General features: G+C 39.0%; 1 protein-coding gene across 46 annotated transcripts in view; it reads left to right on the top strand.

The window, feature by feature from the left end:
- The window catches only part of MYT1L (myelin transcription factor 1 like), a 616195-nt gene that overhangs the window by 500957 nt on the left and 98624 nt on the right, over nucleotides 1–16614 (top strand). The gene's annotated exons all lie outside the window — the stretch shown is intronic.

Here is a 16614-nt window from a genome sequence, read left to right on the forward strand (position 1 = left end):
GTCAGTCTGTTTTTTGGAGGAACCACGTTGTCATCTCCAGGAATTATTATTCCTCCTTACAGATATTTGTTCAATTGCAGACACAAGTATCATCGAAGTGTCTTAACCATCTCGGTAACCAATTTAAACCAAATCAAAACTGGTTTTAGTCAGAGGTGACTAGCTCTTAAAATGTGCCCCAAACTGGCTTCCATTTATATTTTGGTTGGTGAAGTTGATATACCCCATTATTGTTCATATCTTTATCTTATAACATCATGATTCCAGTCATTAGTGTAACTGCTTGCAGGAAAAGGAATTTAAGGTCAGTATTTAGTCTTTTTTCTTCATGTTTGAACTTTAGTTATCAATGGTACAGACAGGTCAGCAACTTTTTGGGTCCCTGCCCTTTAAAACGTCCTCTTTCTGTTCTGCGAGTCCTTAGGCGTCTGTCCTAGGTATTTTTAGATCAGACTTACAGGAATTGTAACTTCATATACCAAAACACTTTTTTTTTTATCCAGATACCATTTATTTTTAAATGAACATCAAATAAAAGCAGTAAATTTTTGAACCTAGTTAAAAGATACTACTTTTAGCTGAAGGCTATTTCCAGAATATGCGAAGGCTTATTTTTGATACACACGGCAGGGAAGATTATTTACCCGGATCCAACAGAGCTTTAACTCATCCTCCAGTTTCCATTGTTTAGGGTGCAAGAGGTTCATCCGCTTCCATTGCACATCAGGTTCTTAGAAATAATCCTCATTTTTATAATCTTTTACCTTTACGGTTTACAATGTTAAATCCACGGAAGCTTAGCCCATTACAACTGCCCTGGATTCGGGTCTACTTTCTTTAATAGACAGCTGTATTTTCTTATCAGAAGAAGGAGTTGACCTCTGTGTCAATTTAGCTCCTCCGTGACAGAAAGTTACTGTGCAGCTCTGGCCTCCAAAAGCCGGGGGTTGGGGGGAGAGTACAGACAAACAGACATGCTCTTTCACTTCAAAGCGTCCTACCTCCAACATCCTTGTTTCTGATAGAAAAGTAATTTCATTCTGCAACTGAAGCCACTTGCCTGAAAGTGCCTGAGTGTGTTTGAAGATCATTTATGTGTGTGAGTATGTAAAGTGTCTGGACGAGAGGAAGAGGGTGGGCCTATAGCAGCTCAAGAGGGCTGTCCTTCTTACGTAGATGAGCCACTGGACTCTCAGTGAGGACTGCCCAGATAACTGAGATGACTGAATTCTAGTGAACCTACCCCAAATTCACATCAGCAACAAATAATTAAATACTTCCCATCTGTAAGGTGCTTGGCAATTTGCAAAGTTCTTCTGCATAAACTGTCTAACTTGATGTATCAGTTTGTGAGAATAGATGGGCAGGTATGTTTAGACTTATGTTACAGAGGTGGAAACTGAGGCACAGAGTAGTTAAGTGACTTAGTCAAGAATCACAGACAATAAGTGGCAGAGGCAAAACGTGAATCAATGACCTTTTTCACATCACGCTTCCACTTCAAAACTAATAGCGCTTTACATATGTGTTGTTTTGCCATAAAGGTTTATACTTAAATATGGCTATAACCAAATAAAAACACCCACCAATATTTTTTCTTATGCTCAGCATTTGAAAGTATTTTCTTATAACCCACGCGGAGTGGTAAATTGGTGATCAGGTCCAGTAATATTAAAACTCCAGAGGCTATATCACAATCAGTGATATCAACATCACTTGTGGAAAAAGCTTTTGCATCAATTTCTCAGTCAGCCAAATGCATTTTGTCTTTGCTCTGGCAAGACCCTACTTGTACCATTTAGAGATCCACAGCTATGAAAGGTTTAGAAAGTATATATTTTTAAAATGCCCCAAGAAACACAGCTTGTTGCAGATATATTTTATTACATTTTACTAATTAGGCCTGATTTTTTTTTCTATTTTATATTGGATTTTATTTATTTACACATTTTTTCTTTATTTTTAAAGGCATGCTAGATTATATATTTTTTTCCAAATTCTACTCAATTTATTCATTTTTTTCAAAGATGTTACATTAAAAAAAAATATGAGGTCCCCATTCGCCCCCACCACCCCCACCCCACCACTCCCCCCACAGTAACACTCTCCCCCATCATCATGTCACATCCATTGCGTCTGGTGAGTACATCTCCGGGCATCACTGCACCCCATGTCCGTGTTCCACACCATAGCCCACACTTTCCCACTTCCATCCAGTGGGCCATGGGAGGACATACAACTTCCGGCAATTGTCCCTGGGGCACCACCCAGGACAACTCCAAGTCCCGAGAATGCCTCCACATGTCTTCTCTTCCTCCCATTCTCTGCACCCAGCAGCCACCATGGCCACTTTTTCCACATCAATGCCACATTTTCTCGATTATTAACCACAATAGTTCATGAATAGAATATCATTAAGTCCACTCTGATCCTTACTGTATTCCTCCTTCCTGTGGACCTTGGCTTGGTTGAGTCCATTCCACATCTATGTCAAGAGGGGGTTTAGATTCCACATGGACATTGGATGCAATCCTCCTGCTTTCAGTTGTAGGCACTCTAGGCTCCATGGTGTGGTGGTTGACATTCTTCAACTCCATGTTAGCTGAGTGGGGTAAGTCCAATAAATCAGAGTGTAGGAGCTGAAGTCTGTTGAGGCTCAGGGCCTGGCTATCATATTGTCAGTCCAGAGATTCAAATCCCCTAGATATATCTTAAGCCCCAGCACCAACTACAATTCCAGTAAAGTAGCATGAAAGTCTTGTGAAAAGAGATCCCATCTAAGTCCAGCTCCATTACGCAGAAACACCAGCACCAAAGAAGGGCCAACTGGCATGGCAGTGAACCCCATCTGTCATGACCATAGAACCTGTGGGTCTCTTTAGCCCTCAAAAGGACCAATATCTGGGGTTGTATCTACTTTATCTGTCTCTGAGACTCTGCTCAATTGTGCATAAGGGCAATCCTTCTGACAGCCTCCAGACTCTTTTTTTTAGAAACTCATAGCCATATGAACTCATTTGTCTTTTCCATTTCCCCCTTACTTTAGGTCAAACCGCATTTTTAACTCCTGTTATTATAGGTAGACAGGGATATTCTGCTGGTCCATATTGAACCTTTAATTTAAGGTCATTTTCTAGTTACGTCGTCAGCTGGTACTTGGTAGTGATCCCTCGGTGCCAGGGAGGCTCATCCCTGGGTGTCATGTCCCAAGCTGGGGAGAAAGCATTGCATTTACCTGAGTTTGGCTTTGAGACTGGCCACATTTGAGTAACATGGAGGCTGTCAGGAGGGAACTCTTAGGCACAGTGCTACTCTAGGCCTTGTTCTTATTTCAGGTGTATAGGCTCACAAACGTAGTCATTAGTATCAGGGGCTCACTGTTGGACCCTCATTCCTTCCTGGTCCTTACCGTTGCACTTGGGGGACTGCCACTGCTCCCCTAGGGACCACGACAGAGCCCCCCCCCCCACCATAGGCCTGATTTAAAATGAGTTTGGTGTAGGAAGTATAGGTAAGCATAATGCAGTAAAACTTCTAAAATAAGAATGTATGCGGATGACTTAATTATATGCACACACATATACCTGTATGTACATGAATGAACATATAAACAAATGACAAATAAAGAAAAGCAAAGCTAGAATACTCAGGGAATGGAATGTCTTTGATCACTACATTTCTTATTAAAGGAGGGTTCACCAGAAAAAACCTTCGAATTTCCTTCAGTTTCTGAAATGTACTAATATTGCCATAGTGAGCACATTCACGCGAGCCTCACTGAGTCTTTTTTTTTTTTTAAGATTTATTTTATTTATTTCTCTCCCCTTCCCCCCTGCCCTGGTTGTCTGTTCTCTGTGTCTATTTGCTGAGTCTTCTTTGTCTGCTTCTGTTGTTGTCAGCGGCACGGGAATCTGTGTGTTTTTTTGTTGCGTCATCTTGTGTGTCAGCTCTCCGTGTGTGCGGTGCCATTCCTGGGCAGGCTGCCCTTTCTTTCGTGCTGGGTGGCTCTCCTTATGGGGTGCACTCCTTGCTCGTGGGGCTCCCCTGCGCAGGGACACCCCTGCGTGGCACGGCACTCCTTGCGCGTATCAGCGCTGTGCATGGGCCAGCTCCACACAAGTCAAGGAGGCCTGGGGTTTGAACCGCGGACCTCCCATGTGGTAGACAGATGCCCTAACCACTGGGCCAAGTGAGTCTTGATAAAAGAGTCTACAGATGGTGAGAAAATGAAGATGCAGCAGAACACGTGCTGACCACTGCTCCTATCTGACAAGTGGTGTTTGGCTATTTATTTTTTAACTAGATCTCTGCTATGAGCCATTCTTCCTATTTCTTTCTCCTTCAAAGAGAGGATGGTAGCCCCAGATTATTAAGTGAAAGTTCTAGTTGCTTGGGCTTGGGGTTATATTTGAATTACTTTTATCTAAGTATAGCCACACTCAAGCAAACTGAAAACAAATAAAACATCTTTAGTAATTCACTTTATGAAGGGATGTTTTGCTTTACAAAACACTCATAGAGTTCTCTATTGACGTATGAATTGCAGTTTCAGTTTGTCTGTCTGTCTGATTGTTTATGCCCCACCACCTTCAAAGTTTTGATGCAAGGTATGGTTTACCTGCATCACAGAGTAAACAAATCACAGAGTTAAAAATCAGAGTCAAGTAATAAAAGGAAGGCAGGAGAGGAAAGGATTTAAGTTATATGATCAAGTCACACTGTCACAAAGGATTCTTTCTGGTCAGAGGGTTGGGTTTCAAGTCGACTCCTAGGGCTGTGAACTTGGGCCATTATTTAATATTTTTAGCCTTAGCATCCTTATCTGTGAAATGGGAATAGTAATGGTTTCTACCTCATAGAATTGTTGTGAGAATTAAGGAAAATAATTCCGTATAAAGCAGTTACCACAATACTTGGCACATAGTAAACATGCAATATATGTTACTAACAGTGCTATGGCACAAAATTTTCATATCTTATTAACTTGTGGTGCCTTGTGAAAGTATTAACTGAACTCAGAGAAGGAAAATATAAAAGCCAATTTAACATTTACTGAATATGCTGTCACTGAAATAAGGGGATTTGCATTCACTCAAAAATCTTTTGGAAGAGTTTACATCAAGTCCTTTGATTAAAAAAAAGAAAGAGAAAAGACATTGTCATACCAGCATATTTTAGAATGACTGGGAAATCTTTCTAAAACCTGTAGTTGAGTAGTCTACTGATTTTTCCTGACATCTTTGTAGAGTGTGTGTATGCCTTGTGTGTGAGTTTTAAAGTAAAATAGTTTGCTTTAATTGTCACAGTTTGCTATATTTATATCATTTAATATACAAATCAAAAGCTGCTCAAAATCCACCTGGTATTTTCATATCTACATGGTGTCTGCATCTTGTATTCATAACCCCATTGTTCTTTTGTGAAAAAAGGGACAGTTTGGAAATTCATTAAAGTCATTGACTTCCAAGATTGAATCACAAACCATGAGAGGATATTTAAAGAAATGGTAATATGAGTAAAGTTTCATTCATTCATTTATTTCAAAAATATCCAATGCATATTCAGAGGTAAAACACAGTCTTTCTCCACCCTCAGAGAATTCCTGATCAATTGTTTAAGGCAGACCAGAATAAATAAATGGCATACAGATATCTCCAACATGATAAGTGAGTAAAGAGGAGTCACACATAGGGTAATTGGGATTTGGGCAGGGAAGATTTCTGATCAGGGAATCTCCTATAAAGTAGCCCTTGAGCTAAATCTAGAAGGATGATTGGCATAGCACCAGATAAATGGGTGAAAGAGAGTTCAAATTGTGGAACAGGGGAATGTACATAGATATATATAGGGCTGAGAGAGCTTGGTTTCTTACATATGGCATGGTAAGCACATGGCATGGCTACAGCAGGGACTTGAGACACGTCTCATCTGCCATGCTAGTAAGGAATGTGGATTTTATCCTGAGGCTTAGGAGTGGTCAGGAGAGCTTTTAGCAGGAGCCAGAAATTGTCAGATCACCAGGTTATTTTAGACAGATGCCTTTGGCACAATCTGGAGGATAGGCTGACTCGGGAGGCTAGAGATGGGGTATTTTACAGGGGAAATATGTGGGAGTCTGTGAAATAGGGTCCTGTGGCAGGGATAGGGATGAAGGGAAGATTTTAGAAAGATGGAAAGTAGAAGGGGCAACACTTGATTTCTGATCGATAATAGGAGGTGAGGGAAGGCCTGGAGTCTAGAGAAACATCAAGTTCCTTTCCTGGATCCCTGGGTGGGTGGTGAAGGTTACTGTAGGAAGGGGTAGCAAGTTGGCCAGATTGGATTGTTATGATTGTCATGGATTCCTTTGAGGTACCAATGTTAAAAAAAATAATGGCTTATCAGAATAAATTTTACATATAAGGCCTGTCATATGTGAACTTTTCAAAATTATTTCTTTACTCAGACCATATAGTCTACCACATAAATGTAAACAAGATTCCTCTATTCACAATCAGCTACATAACAAAATAGTTAAAAGGCTTTAACTATTAAAAGGCTTTCTAGATCAATATCTTCTGTATTAGTTGCTATGGTCAAGGAATTTTACCTTAACAACTCCCACTCTAGGAAAACTATAGCGTTTTTTAATTGAAGAGTGCTTGGGGTTCCATTGCCCTTCATATCTTATATTACCTTAAACTGCAGTCTTGACTGGCTTTCTGGCTAAGTTAGTTTTACCACTTTAACAACTCATGTGTTAAGTTATTTAAAGAGGGGTTTACAATGACTTCAGTGTTTGAACTTAAGGACTGAGGAGCTTTGAATCCTTCCTAGGGAATGGAAGTTAAAGTTCTTCTCTAAATCTTAATCAAAGGTCACTTTGTATTTGTTTCTTTGTTTTAAATTGTAATAAACTTGGAGACCATTTTAAGTTCAAAATAAGACAATGAGGCAGATATTTCTTATAAAATAGTATCTATCTTTCCATTCCCATGGTTTCAAATTATGAAATATTTAACATAGACATAAAAATACTGAAGGATATTGCCAATACTTTTTCTTTTTTTGTAAGGTTTATTTTTTTTTATTTATTCCCTCCGCCCATCATGGTTTGCAGTTGTTGTCTGCTCTCTGTGTCCATTTGCTGTGTGTTCTCTGTTTCTACTTGTTTTCTCTTTAGGAGGCACCAGGAACTGAACCTGGGACCTCTCGTGTGGGAGAGAGGTGCTCAATAGCTTGAGCCACTTGAGCTCCCTGCTTTATTATGCTTCTCATTGTGTTTCCTCTGAGTGTCTCCTCATTGTGTCATCTTGTTGCATCAGCTTACCGCACTAAGCCATTGTGCCAGCTCACTGTCTTGCTCATCCTCTCCAGGAGGCAGGGGGAACCAAACCCAGGACCTCCCGTGTAGTAGGCGGAAGCTCAATCACTTGAGCCATATCCACTACCCTGATACTTATTCTGAAACAAATAACACAATCATTTGCCACCAAAACAAATGTAAAATAATATACTCTCCTTAAACTATTTGAAAAGTATTCTTTGAATCAATTTTTTTTTTAAACTCTGGATTTGTTACTTTTCTTTTAAGATGTTTACAGCATATGTGACATCAATGAAGAAAATGAAAAGTTTCTTTTCTTTATGACTTTAAGAACTTCAGTTTTAAAGATACATTTTGCTAGGCTAGGATTCCAAGGTGGGACCCATTTCCTTCCAAAAAGCCTCTTAAATTGTCTTTGAGTCCTCTTCATGAATCACATCTAATTAAATGTGGCTCTCCTTAATTACTGGGAATTCTGGCCCCATTTTCATCTCATTCTCTCATTCCTGGCTCGTCTGGGGTGACTCTGAGAAATGACCTCCTGTCGACTTCAAGGGAACTCCACGTTCGTATCAAATCCCTGGTCCACAAAGCTGGATGAAAACCAAGTCCTCTGTAACAGACATGTCTGACCAGTAAGGATTAGGTTACATCGCCTTTTAATTGTCAATCTGAGGTTTTAATCAAGTAAACACTTAGCTAATTTATAGTTCCCTGGAGCAAAATGAATGAAATTGAAAATGAAGCAGATGTTCCCTTTGGGAAATTATTGACAAGAATTTTGGAGGGCATCTTTTTTCCCCTGGCAGTATCGGGAGAAAGGCCATTCCTCCTATCCAAGTGCTGTCGGGCTCCTGTGGACGGTGGGAGCAATGGTGGGTCTCAGCGCGGCCAGGCTTTTCCTAGGCTGGAACATCTTTGAATGGATTAAAGGGCTCTTGGGTGCACGGCAGAGGGCTGGGGGGAAGAAAAGCTCATGAACAGCATCTGTAGTTTTAACCTATGTATTTACTCCTCAACACACTATGGGATCCTTCAGGCATGACAATTTGAGGAAAATCACATCTCATTTATTATATTACTTTGTTGCATTTTTATAGAAAGAGATAAATCCTGGCGCTAGTACCATTCCCTTTAATTGTCTGTATTTTTAAATCCCCTAGGTTCCACAGGTGCTTACTAGTTTTTTCTCTTTATGATAGAGAGTTCAAGAGATCCCATTTACCTTCAAAGAGGGAATGTTGTAATAGAATAAAGGAAGACAGAAGATATACTGTACTTATCTGATTTTTCTGGAAGAAAAAAAATATGAAGTGCAAATACTTTCTAGTCATAAAAAGTAAAAATGTAATTCGACTTTCTGAATTAATACCTACAGGGTTGGCAAACGGATGGACTTCCATGATGATGAAAATGTTCTGTAGGTGCACTGTCCAGTACGGGAGCCAATGGCCACCTGTAGCTTCTGAGCACTCGGAATGTGGCTGCTGCAGCTGAGGAAATCAATTTTCAAATGTATTTCATTTAATTAATTCCAATTTAAATGTAAAGAGCCACATGTATCATATGGCTTCCATATTGGGCAGTGCCACATAGAACCTTAGACTTCATTTATAGTTACATATGTATATATTCTAATAAATTCTGATGAATATTCAGAAATATTTTATTTCTGCTCCTGAAAAGTTTACTATTATTTTTTAGCATCTGGGTTCTCAGAATTTGTGTTATATTATTAAGCTATTGACGAATAAGTTAATCCTTTCATATGAACATGTTGTATATTTGTACATTCTTTTTCTTTCATTTAATGCAGTTTGAAAGCAGATTAAAACTGGATGGGAAATAAATTTCACAGTATTACTATTTTCAGAATAGAATCCTTGAATGCAAATAGGGCAATATTAAATATAAATTAGTAGAATTTTAACAAATGTACCACACGAATGTAATGTGTTAATAACTGGGTGGTATAAGGTTTTCTGTAAACCTACAACATTTCTAGGAAAAAAAAAAAACAAAAGAATAACAATTTTCCTTTTAGCAAGGAAAGGCAAGACATAGAAACTATGATGAAATAATGAAAAAGCAGCTCACTTAATTGCTTCAGAATACTGCAAAAAAAAAGATTTAAAAATAAAATTTCAAAAATATATATATATAATAGTGAAAAGTCTAAATTCTGTTGTGTTTAAAATATATTCAGGTTTACTCCTTTCAGGCATGTATAGAAATGCAAAATTTGGTTAACAAGATGTATCACATAGAGGTCCTTGGGCCATCTACTTTACTGACTAAATAAGCCTGATTTATAATTAGCATATAAATGATTAATCATTGAGGTTAAAAAGTTCTTGCAAGCCTGATTTCCCAGAAGTATTTTAAATTTTTTTTTTCAAGTTTGCTTATGCCATTTATTAGCCGACCTATAGGAAAGCACTTGCTACAGAGGTAAAGGTGAAACTTCCCTTTTCCCATATGAAGATGCAGCGATGATGCGTTTTTAAAATAATTTAGATTATAAATAGGTGGCTTGTTTTAGCTCATTTTAAACCTGAGGACCAAGAAGCAGCACCTCAGTTTTAGCTTTAATGCTTACAGATATTTTACCTATTCTTTTGCAGCATCCCCCTCACACACACTCACAGCTTCCCTGTCCCTGTATCTCCATCACAGATGTGTGATGGCTATTTCTCATTTCCCCACCTCTGGTTCTTTATTTTATATTTCTGTGGTCAACTACTGATATTATCTTATTAGGTACTTTCATTTGATCAATATGAAACTATTTTATGTAAAAGTAATATGTAAAATATATATACTACATAAAATCACATATATCATCAATCAGGCAAGGAATTTTTAAAGTATTTTTTGGTAATACAACTAAAAATTCCCATTTCAGAATACTGAGAAAGTAGGCAAAAGGGAAAAAAATTACAGCCCTACCACCGTAATAGAGATAGTAGCATTTTGACTTATTTTAATGTGTCTATAATTTTGAAGCTGACTTTTTCACTTTACATATAGATTGTAAAATGATATTTTAATAGTGCATAATATTTCTGGGGAAAAAATTTTTTTTCAGTGTCCATTATAGCAAACAAAACAATAACAAAATTCCTCCAGTCCCAGGAATCCAGGCATTTTGAAACATATATAATCTACGAGTGAACACTCTGCATCTGTACAATTAGGAAAATTTCAGCCTCCTTACAACATTATGACCACAGAGGTGAAAGTACTTTATAAAGTGTGATTTTATTGGTGTATACACATATATAATTTATTTTGTAAAACTAATAACTGAAGTTCTTTTATCTAAGCTTTAAAAATAATATTAGGCAAAGGTCTTAAATTTGTAAATGGGATCAGCTTTAAAACTCTACCACCATGCTTTAAGATGCCCCTGCAAGTATGGAAACACTTTTCTAGTCTCTGGGAATAGTGTAATGAACAAATCACTGTCACTGGCCCTACAGTTCTGTCTGAAGGAAATAAGGCAGCAAGTCAGGCAGATATCTGGGCAGATTCAGGTAGAGGAAATAGGAAATGCACAAACCCCTGAAGAGAGAGCATGCTTAGAGGGTCAGCAAGGAGGTCACTGCAGGGGGCAGTGGAGGAAAAATTATAGGGCATGAAGCAGAGTTAGCAGGAGGCCAGGTCAGGTAAGGTTTGCAGACCATGGTAGGGCTTTGCATTCTATTTTGAGTGAGATGGATTTTCAGCAGAACGATGACATCATCTCACATATTTTTACAAATTACTCTGGTTCCTGGGTAGAGAAGAGATCGTAAAATGGCAAAAGTAAATGGAAGACCAGTTAGGAGGCTATGGCAATGATCCAGGTTAGAGGTGATGGAGATTTATACCAGGTTAATAGCAGCAGGAGTGATGAGAAGTGGTCTGATTCTAGAGGTAGGTTGAGAATAGAACAAAGAGCATTTGCTGAAAGAGTGGATGTGACATGTGAAAGAGCAGGCGTGGGGGCCAGGAACCCAAGCAGCTACCATTTCCTGAAATAAGGAGACCGCAGGAGGAGATTCGGGCGAGACAATCAAGAGTTTGGAGTTGGATGTGTAAGTTTGAGACACCTGTTAGATAGCCATGTGGAGATGTCAAGTAGTTATATGTACATGTAGGAGTTCAGAAGAGAGTTGTCTATGCAAGTGTGGAGCTCCAGGGGGACAGTCTGGGCTAGAAATATAACAGTGGAAGTTGTCAGCATGTAGAGGGTCATTAAAGTTTTGTAGCTAAACAGGATCACCAGGGAGTGAGTGCAGATAATTAAAAGTCCAAGGACAGACCTTTCTTATTCCACCTGAAAGTACCACTAAATCTTCAGCCCTCTGGGTTTCTGTCTGTTTTAACAGGCAGTGGGAAGGTCCCAGGATAGTCTGATGCTATTCTTGAAATGAAAATAATTCCAAAATTTTGGAATCTGCCACAGATACTTTCCCTCCAAAATGTTGCCACTGACCATAGAGGGTAGTAGTTTTATGCATACTTTTAAAGAACACACGTAAGTATGAGATAGCATAAAAGGTTTTCAATGTGTCAGGGATGAAACCTGGTAGCAGTCAGTCCTCAAACCTCACCTTACGTGTGTATATAGATAAAAATGTATCTCAAAAATCAAAATTGTACCTGACTTGTTAAGATACTCTAAGCATTTGGAGATTATTTTTAAATTTTTATACTAATTTTTTTCTTTAACACATTAATAAAGAGATATAACACTCTTATTTAGGATACGAGAACTCCACTTATACAAGGACATTATTATAGAGGTCACCTGAGCAGAGGGTAGATTCTTAGCCGGATTCCTTGAACAAGTCATTTACTCCATAAGTCTGAGTTTCCTCATCTGCAAAGTAGAACTAATAAGATTACCTCCTGTGTGAGGGCCAAATGAGGTAATGTAAGGAAAAGTGCTTCTTTTTCATCCTTTGATAGCTGTATTCATACTGATTAAAACTTTCAAACTCTGCTGACTTCTATTGGCATTGGCCAAACCCTGTTGCTCTGTTCTCCTTAGCTAGTATTCTTCCTCCACGGCCGTAAAGACCACTGTGAATCTAGAAATGGGGATAACAGGCACTGCTGAAGGACAGCTAGTGTTTCTTGCTGGACCATGACATTGCTTCCATTCTAACTTTTAGTCCAATAGCAAAGAATGTATGTTTTCCACCCATTATTTGCTAAGGAATCAGACAGTCCTAGTTCAGGTGACGATCACATGAGCTGGACACCAAAAACTGGATTGGATATCTATCACTTTCCATATTCTATTATTTCTGTCTCCTCCATGTGGAGTGCAGAAAAGAGACTTCATGCTTGGCAGGTTAAAAACCAACCGCATCTCATTTACTTGCAGCTGCGACAGCCAGTACCGTTCTGTCTTACGTGTACAAAAGTTGACACTGTAAAGCTCTGCTATTATCATTGCCTCTTTTTAACCTACAACGATAGAATTTTCAAACTCCTATGAACCTTTCAGATAATCTTGCCCAATTCCCTCACTTCACAGAGGAGGAAACTGGAGCTCAGACAAGTGACCTCACTTGCCCAAAGTCAAGCTGCTGATTTGTCTCTGGCCTGGTCCACTGTTCCTTACAAGGTTGTATTGTAAAAATAAAATAAATGTATTCTCATTTATTCAGTAACTCATTGACTCAAAGTTGTATATTTCCAGCAATGTGCAAAACACTCTGGTGAGTTTTGTAGAGGGGAGAGTGAAACGATTAAGACTGGGTTCTACCCTCAGGAACCCACATTCTAGTACATGACGTAAGGTTTCACCTGATCACAAGAGCAAGGCAGAAATGACCAAGGTAGCAAGAATAAACCAGAGAATTATAGGACTTTTTAAGTGTGAAATACTGTTTTCAGTTGAGGGAAACTCGGTTAATTGTGGAAATAGGGTGATAGTTGGACTTAGGTGGACAAATTACATTTTTGTTTTGGTCTTTACTTTGGTAGAATATATGTATATTTTATATTATATATAATTAGAGCAATTGTCGGTTTACAGTAAAATCATGCATATAGTACAGCGTTCCCATATATTCCTCCACACACAGTATTTTCCCTTGTTTGATTTGCATTAGTGTCATACCTTTGTTTCAATTGAAGAAACAATATTATAATTATGCTATCAACTGTTGTCCATAATTGTACAATTCTACAGGATTCTTTTCTGATTTTTATTCTCGTAACATATATACAACCTAAAACTTCCTGTTTATCCACAATTAAGCAATTCAGTGGCGCTGATGACATTCACAATGTTGTGCCACATCACCACCACCCATGACCAAAACTGAGAGTTTGGCCTTTGAGAAACAGAGGTCAAAGAAGGAACTCATCTCAAGGGAATGCTCTTGCACGCACCATGGGACCAAGGGAGGATTGGAATCATACAATTCTTATACCGTTAAATATGTGCACACTTTTAAATGGTTTTTGTACAAATTAGAGGGTATACATTTTAGGATTTCTTAAGCTGTCTTCAATCCTCAAGGTGAAATAAACTGCAAATATATGTGTGCACCATCCTTCCTGTTAAAGGTAAAATCAAAGTATTTCTCTCATAAAAATGCATGGTTGCTTAATTTACATTCCACCTTAATTGCCCTTCTTTCCTTGTCCTCGAATATGGTGGTAAGCAGTAACCAGATTTAAATGTGCATGGACGTCCTCATAGAAATGAGTTGAAGCAGATACTGTGTGATAATCAGATTATTGCCAGTAACAAATGTCCACTCAAAGATGTTAATTTTATCTCTCTTTCTTGACCTCCTACCAATGCCCACCTCAGCCTCAGGTATGAGTCAACCTAAGCCCCTGGAAATTCCAGACTCAATTTTATGCAATCATGTAAATAAGCCAAGCCAATGAAAACAGCTGCCCCTTGAAGATGTATATGAGACCACTGACATTAAGAAGTCTTAGAAAAGAGAAATTCATAAAAGTTCCCGGAGGGACACTGCTATTGCATCTGGGCTCCTCTGTGACAACACGTCAAAACTTCTGCTTAGGTCCTTCAATTTAAACTCATATCCACTTCCCCACATTTAAAACTCATCATAGGAAAAAGAAAAAAGAAAAAGAAAAACTGACTTTTACCTGTTTTCAGAACTAGAGTTGTTTGTGAAAGGAAATGAGATGAAATTCAGTTATTTGGAACATGAACCCATCCCTTAGCAGACTTGGCTTTTCAGAAATTGTTGCCATTATTCAAATCCTTGTTTTGTAAACCCTTCATCCATGTCCACCCAGCTCTCTTATCTCTCTCTCTTTTATATCCTTCCCCACTGACCTAAACTTATTTTCTTCTCTTCCTGCCAGCCCATCCACTAGATTTCCAACCCTTTAATATCACCTCATCCTTCTCTGGCACTGGTGATATCTATTAGACTGAAAATATTGCATAGTTTGGCATCTAAAGTTTTCAGTCAATAAATTTTCAGGCCTAATAGCTTTCAGTACGTGCTATTCTCCAAAGCTTATCACCTCGCATTGAAGAATATGTCACTTTGTTAGAATTGATGTTTTTGTTTGTTTAAAATTAAATATGTAGTGTTTTCAGCCTAGCTCTCATGACTTCAGCTAGGTTCACACATGTCGGGCCAGAATTCTCCTCGGGGAAAATGGACTTGGCCCAGTGGTTAGGGTGTCCGTCTACCACATGGGAGGTCCGCGGTTCAAACCCCGGGCCTCCTTGACCCGTGTGGAGCTGGCCCATGCGCAGTGCTGATGCGCACAAAGAGTGCCCTGCCACGCAGGGGTGTCCCCCGCGTAGGGGAGCCCCACGCCCAAGGAGTGCGCCCCGTAAGGAGAGCCGCCCAGCGCAAAAGAAAGTGCAGCCTGTCCAGGAACGGCGCCGCCCACACTTCCAGTGCGGCTGACGACAACAGAAGCGGACAAAGAAACAAGACACAGCAAATAGACACAGAGAACAGACAACCAGGGGAGGGGGGGGAATTAAATAAATAAATAAATCTTTAAAAAATAAAAATAAAAATTTTAAAAAAAAGAATTCTCCTCGGACCCAAAAAATACAAGCTCCATGAGTCAGGATTTTGATCTGTTTATTCACCATTATATTCCATTATCCAGAACAGTGCCTGACACATACTAAGCTCCAAATATATAATTAGTGAATTTAATTGAACTTTCAGTTTCAGTCATTTTGATTAACCTTCATGATGAGCTCTTTACCAATTATGCCACTATATGTGATTTACAGTTTGGATTCACTCAGATCCAACTGTCAGAATAATCCTATAGTGATTTGATCACCTTCTCTCTATAGATAGTGTTGTAGAATCTGACAGCTCACTGAGATATTTCTGTTTTTATAAAAAATCTTGTTCATCTCGTGACAGGATTTTTTGCTACTGAAAATGCCTGTCTCAAGTTTTTTAGTTCCCTAGGGATATCAAATGAAGGAAGCATTCAGACTAAGTAAAAATCATTTAATTTATTTATTCTTTCATTTCAAATATTTGGGATCTGCCTATTATTTGTTTTCTTGATAAATGTTCTTTTAAAAATCTAGTAGAACATTTAAATGGTATAAATAGAGACTCCTCAAAAGCTTAGAAACATTTAAGAACCCTGGGGCTTTTGGAAATGTGATGTAAGACAGAATGCATCAAGAGGGAAACCTCTTCCAACCTCTCAATAAGATCAGATTATTTCTAACGTCCCAGTATTCTTAAGGTCAAGATAAGAGGCAGACAGCAGTGAGTAGTGGCTAAGAGCACAATGAGAAGCCAGACTTCCTATCTTCAAATCCCACCTTGACCAGGGTCTGAATTTCCCATAACAAGTCTGATGGGCTTAACCAAGAAAACTGGATTCCCTCACAGTTCTGGAAGTCAGAAGTCCGAAACTACATTGTGGACGTGTGGACAGGGCCAGGCTTCCCCCAAAGGCTCTAGGGAAGTCCTGTCTCACCTCTTCCGGCTTCTGGTGGCTCCCAGCAACCTGGTGCTTTGCTTGCGCTGTGGATGCATCATCCAGTCTGTTTCTGTGCTCACCTGGCCTTCTCCATCATGTGTCCATATTTCTCTCTTCTTATTGGAAAATCAGTCATATTGGATGAGGGCCCACCCTAATCCAGTATGGTCTCATTTTAACTTGATTATGTCTGCAAGCACCCTATCTTCAAATAAGGTCACAGTCACAGGTTCTGGGATTGCTTAGGGTGTTATTCGATCCAGTACAGCCACCTCACAAGCTGTGTGATCTTAAGCAAGTTGCTTATCCTATCTAGTTTCCCCATCTATAAAATGGGGATA

Source organism: Dasypus novemcinctus, chromosome 25 (assembly GCF_030445035.2).
Source record: "Dasypus novemcinctus isolate mDasNov1 chromosome 25, mDasNov1.1.hap2, whole genome shotgun sequence".
NCBI classification, from domain to species: domain Eukaryota; kingdom Metazoa; phylum Chordata; class Mammalia; order Cingulata; family Dasypodidae; genus Dasypus; species Dasypus novemcinctus.